Genomic DNA, 6000 nt, shown 5'->3' on the forward strand with positions numbered 1-6000 from the left:
GTTCATACTCGCAGATAGTGCTGAGCTACCAGATGTTTTGCCCATCCCACCAGCCCCTCCATTTCTGCTCTTGACCGTCCTTCCTTAGGAAGGATGCTTAATGGAAGGGAAAGGGCACATTGTGGACTTGTGGGTAGTCCTGCCCCTCTTGCGGTTGGAACAGTAAAATATGCAGGTCAGTTGGGTGGGGTGATGGGGAGGGGAGGGGGAGCCATAGCCTCCAACTCCCCTACCTCTCCAACTCCAGGGGTCTTCTGCCAGCTCTGTGGGGGGCAGGGGAGTGAAGCACCTTCCCTGAAGCTGAGCCAGGCAAGTGGGTGCTTGATAAGACAAGAAGCACCCCTTTGAACTGGGACTCTGCTCCCGGCTCTGATTCATTCCCCAGATGTGGGGATTGTCCAGGAGCTCTTTTCCAGAAGAGCATTCACTGATGCCCTGGAAATGGGGTTTGGCAGAGAGGCAAAAGAGGTGAGAGTGGCAGTGGTGGCAGCAACAGCTCTAATAAGAAAGCAAGCAAGGAGGAAAGTGGGCGTCTTCAGCAGCTGGCTTATTTACTATGCGGTCTCCGTCTGTGTGTATAATTATGCCAGGATTCAGTCTGTACATCGAACTACTTGTTGTAAACATTTGGCAGGGATATACCCACAAAGAGAGTAGGACGGGTTTTCTTGCTGGAGACACAGCAAAAGGATGAGGTTGAGGGGATTCAAGAGGACAGCCAGGGGCATGCAGGGTGGAATGGAGAGAGAAAGAGAGAGAGAAGCTGGCTCGAGAGGAAAAGAGCTGTGTGTTTATGTGTGTGAGAGAGAGAGTTGGATAAATGACTGAATGGGAAGGTAGGCAAAGGGAGCCAACACACAGCAATGGGAAGGTGAATAAAGGCAGCAGAAAGAGCAGCTTCAGGGAAGAAATGCATCAGCAGACAAAAAGCAGAAAGCACTGGATGCAGCAAGAGCCGCCCACCCCCACCCCCACCCCCGTGGCCAGGCCAGCCACAGTCCTCCAAGGCAGGTTGCTATTTTGTGTGCTCCTCAGTTGTAAGGAACAATCCTATGTATGCTACCCTCTGCAGGGAGGGGAAAGGTCATATCCTCCAGATGGATGGGCAGGCATTCTGGGTGGCCTGATGTGCCTGTGGTGGTCAATGGCAAGAGGGGAAGAGAAGAATGTGTCCTCTGCAAAGAACAGCAGCCTCATGCAAAGGCACAAAGTGAGAAGCAGTATGTTAGTGAGTGTATGTGAGAGAGAGCACAGGCAGTCACACATGGGGGACCCCCCTACTATCCTATTTGTGATGATAAATCAAAGTCATTGTACAAAATGATCCCCTTGCTTATTTCATCACCAAATAACACACCGGCAAGCCCCTGCTTTCTGAATCAGGTACTTCCTGGTACTATCTAAGGGCTAGCAGCCGCACCAGCCCCACCACCCAGTGCCCATCTCTCCAAAGTCTGGACTCTCGGTAGACACACCACTGCTCTTGCTGTTCATTTGGCCCTGGAGCTGCTAGAGGACAGGGCAACTGAATCCTGGCTTGCTGGCTCATTTACCACACTGCCCATGGCAAAGCCAGAAGGGGCCTGGGACTTCCTGAGATTTGCACCTGCTTTGGAACTTCCATTGTGAAGGTACAGACTTTTGCCCAGGCATCCATGCAGAACCACTTGAAGTCACTAAGCTCTTCTGTGTTTGCTGCTGAATGCAAAGCCTCCAGAATCCTGATAAGAAAACTGAATGGAGCAAAATGCTGCTGGAAAGTTCATCTGTTTCTGCTCAGCCTTTTCCAGTTTGCTACTGGGGCAGCAGGAGCAACCTCAGCTGGCACACTTGAGAGCCCAGCCATCCAACTCTCTCATCAGTCACCTGTGTGAAGCTGTGAAGTCTGGGCTGCTGCTGGTGCTGTTCTCTACTCCATCCTGGGTGACCCAGAGCTATTTTTAATTCCCTTGGAACCTGTCTGTGCTAAAGCTTAAGGTCATGGGCACATTCATCCCTGGACTTTCACACACACCCCTTCCCGTCTCTCCCACCCCCGCCGCCAAATGCAGCCTCCAGAGGCCTGGCTCTCTTGTCCCCCCCTCCCCCCCACCTGCAGAGCTGCTGCTCCTTTCCTCTCCCACCCACTCTGCCTGTATCCTAACCAGCCTCGCCCACCCACCATCCCCTGCCCTTCAGCCTCTGCTCACCACAGCTCCCACCTAAGGCTAAGTTCCTTCTCTAGCAGGGCGCAATGGTCCGGGGAGCCTGCGGCCCTCACAGTTCTCACCCCAAATCTCAGCGGTCTCCAAATCCCAAGACAGGGAACGTTTCTGGATTGGGGAGGGGGCGGAAAGTGTCACGGCAGGCGGTGGGTTCAGTGGCGTCATCCACTTCCTGCCTTTGCCTGTTCGGCGTAGCCCTCCAGAGTCGTCCTCCCTGCGAGGCGGCTCCTTCCTCCATGCAGCCCGGGGCTATACTGACTGAGAAGAACCGAGAAACACTCCCTCCCCGTCCTTTGCAGCAACACATTAATCAGCCGTACCCAGAGGGCTGTCCGGCTGGGGAGACGCAGAGCGTCCTGGAAGCTGCGGGCGGGCAGGCGAGGGGGTGGGCTCCACTCCTAGGCAATCCAGACAGTCCCCCTCACCAGCCAGCGGGCCTGCCTTTGGAATGAGGGGGGGCGAGCCCCACTGCATGCGTTCATCTCCTCCCTGGATAAGCCACTGCCGCCACAGTCAGCTTCCCGCCACCTGAGACAGAAGCGCCAGACGCTCGGGGGCGCAAAGGCAGGTCCACCGGGCCCTTGGAAAAAGCGTCAGCCAGGAAGATAAAGACGCGCCTCCCATTCAGGACCGTGGACAGCGCCGCGCCACACGCGCAGAGACCCTCCCAGTCTCCCTTGCAGAATTGGCGGGGCCCCTGCTTTTTGCTAGAAACCCTCAGCAGCTCGACCCCCAGACTAGCCGACGCGCGTAAATCCAAGGCTTGTAGCGCTACGCCTCATATGCCAACCAAGGAAAGGAACGGATAAAGCGGCTGCCGCGCGCCTTTGTCCTCTTCGTTTTAGCAAGAGGCCGGCAATGTGCGTTTTGCAGGCTGCGCTGGGGCCACGTCAAGCTCCAGAATATTTGCAGGGCCGCCCGCAGGAGCGGGAGAAGAGCCGGCCTTTGTGTGTCCCCCCGCGCCCCTGCCACACACAACCTCTCTTTCCCCGACCCCTCCCCAGTTCCCAGATTGATCTCCTCCTTTGCAACTTTGCTGGGCGTTTGCTGCTTGCGCTGCACAGCGGGAGAGCAGAGAGGGGCCGCAAGCCAGGATTCTGCTCGCCTTTTGGCTTCGGGACCGGGAGAGCCAGATAGTCACCTCACTCGATCGCTTCTCTCAGGGCCACCCCTTAGCTCTGCCGAGGAACCCACGAGCCCACTCCCACGCAGAGGAGGAGCAAATAAAGGCGCTCCCGCTCGGTGGCGAGGCTAGGAAGAGCTCCGACGGCTGCTTGCAAGCGGGTGGCTTATCCCCCGCGACCCTCGACGCCAGCCCCATCCCAACCCCGAAGAGCAAACAGCCGAGGGCCAGGTCCTTACCTCCTGCGGAGCTGCTGCTGGATCCAGAAACCTACTGGGGCGGCACTCGCGGCTGCTCTCTCTCAGTCCTGCCTTTGCGCCCCCGAGAGTCTGGCGCTTCTGTCTCGGGTGACGAGGAGCAGACTGTGGCAGCGGCTGATCCAGCGGTGGACAGATCCAGAGGAGGAGATGAACGCATTTAAACCTTGGGTGTTTCGGCTGACGCGCGAACCTCGTGGTCTCTCCGTCTTCCAGAGGGTTGCAAGATCAGCCTTCTATCGCCACTCTCTGCTCGCTGTTACCCCGAGACTGACAATATGAAGGAAAGCAAGGCAGCCTCCTCCCTCCCCTCCTCCTCCTTGGAGGAGGGTTTAGCAATACTGTATCTCCCTCCCGTCTTCCCCAAAAGCAACAAACAGAAAAGGCGCATCAATGGCGCACCATGTACTGACTAGAAGCAAAGCATGGGGAGGGTCTTCTTTCCAACCGCTCTCTTTTCTGCCCACACCGCTAGAGGCAGGCGGCTAGCCTCATGGTGGGTACTGCATGGCCCATGGACCTCCATAGACGAGAGAGATCAGCAGGGGTGTCTGAGCCAGTCCTTCCAACAGGTTCCTTCACCATTTCACAATGCCCACTGGTAGACCCTGAAGTGTCAGCCAGACCCCACAAACCACCTTATCTTCTATAAAGGAGAAGCCACTTGTTGCCCAAAGGCCTGGTGGATGGGGAAAATCTGCCTTGAACATGGGTGTGTGTGCAGAAGCAGGACAAATAGAAATGAATGCTATTAAAAGCAGGGCCAGATAGAGGCAGGGTGTGGACTGATGAAAGAGCAATCAGTGGTGCAGGGAGGAGGGGAACTGCTGGAGGAGGTTGTGGACTGCCCTGGTGGGCAGGATCAGGGTGACTGTGGCTGCAGTCTGTGAGAACATAAGAAGAGCCTGGCTGATAGATGAGGCTAAAGTTCTCACAGTGGTTGACCGGATGCCCCCAAGGGAGGTCCACAAACTAGATCTGAGGGCAGCAGCCACTCTCTCCCCAAAATCCAAGCTAGAGCAAAAGCAGCAGCTTCCACTGGAAAGGCTGAGCTGACAGGAGGATACAATGCAAGGAAAGGTCAAGGCCTTCATGCAAATCATACAGAGGAAGATGGTATACAGTGCTTTGTTGATTAATCTGAAAAACAGCATTTTAGAGCTTACTTCTCTCAAACAACCAACAGAGGAGGGTAAAGCCAACAATAGTTGCCACCCAATATCAGTTGTCTCGGAGCAAGATCAAGAGCAGGAGTGGAGAATTGTACTCATATCCTCATAGGCTTCACACTGGGACACATGGCTGGCTAGTGTGAGGACTGGGTGCTGGACTAAATGGACCCCCTTTGATCTGACTCATGACTCTTCTTGTGTTCTTAAGGAGTTGTGAGAGCCAACCAAAGGAGAAGCTTCAGAGCTTGTCATAGGCAGAGCTTGGCAACAGTCAGCACATTGTTAGATGCCAATGTTTACATGGGTGGGAAGATGGCCCTACCAGCCATGTTTAACTCCAAACTGTGGAATTGCTAGAGAGAGGCTGCTGAATGTAAAAACAGAGCAGAAGCAGAAGGAAAAACATAAAAAGGCTGCCCATAGAGGCTCACAGCAGCACCAAGTCAACCATGACATGCACTAAGGCTTCATCCACCCTAACTGCTCTTTTCTGAAACCAGCAAAACTTAATGGAACCTGAAATAAGGCAGCCTAAGAAAGAAATTTCAAATGACTTTGCTGTAAAGAGCAACAACTAAAAATATCTTAACCATATCAGACACAGAAGATGTTGGGTGAATGAGGAAAGTGGACTTATGTTAATGCTGATACCTATGGGAAAGGAAGGTTCCCCTCTCCTGCCTCAGCTCCTTCTCCACAGAAGGAGCTGAGCCACACCTCAGTCATTTCTACATGGGTTTCCCACCTCAGCAGAACCAAAGCAGGGAGATGGCAAAGAACAAGGCATCAGCAAACTAGGCCAAGTTGGGTGCCTGGATCACTGACATTTGTTCAAGAGTTGAGCCCTTAAAGAACTCAAACGTGAAATCCCACAGTCATAAAAATATCCAGTGCAACATTAAAACCAGACTCTATCTTGGGTTCCTGGAGGATAATCAATAGGAGTCTTCCCAGGGTGTTTGGTTTGATGACAGCATTGGGGTAACCAGCCTGAACATAAATATGGTCACAGAGGGGAGCAATGAATGGTGCTCAGTGACCTCTTTGGGAGGGGGTACTTTTTAACCTGGCCACCTGCTGTGTCCCTTGAGCACCTTGTGGATTTCCATCCATCCACAACAGATTAAGTGTCAGATTGAACAGAAACAGAAACTGCAACTTCTCTACATAATGGCAAAAAAGAGATCGGAGTTGGTTTAGGGATCCCAAAATGTTAAATGGGCCTCATTGACCAGCCCCAGATT

The 6000-nt window shown here is 53.8% G+C and overlaps 1 protein-coding gene across 3 annotated transcripts in view; it reads right to left on the reverse strand.

Moving 5' to 3' along the window:
- The window catches only part of LOC309333513 (gamma-aminobutyric acid receptor subunit alpha-3-like), a 38992-nt gene extending 35034 nt beyond the window's left edge, over positions 1–3958 (reverse strand). The window contains exon 1 of one of the 3 annotated variants that reach the window (XM_081847152.1): positions 3567–3958. The gene's annotated coding sequence lies outside the window, so the exon portion shown is untranslated. Of the gene's footprint in view, positions 1–2269; positions 2482–2524; positions 2793–3566 lie in introns of those variants that run through there. The other 2 variants (XM_081847153.1, XM_081847154.1) reach the window with 2 other exon arrangements.
- Positions 3959–6000: the final 2042 nt, after the last annotated feature.

This window comes from Podarcis erhardii (genome assembly GCF_964252035.2).
Source record: "Podarcis erhardii genome assembly, chromosome: Z".
NCBI classification, from domain to species: Eukaryota; Metazoa; Chordata; class Lepidosauria; order Squamata; family Lacertidae; genus Podarcis; species Podarcis erhardii.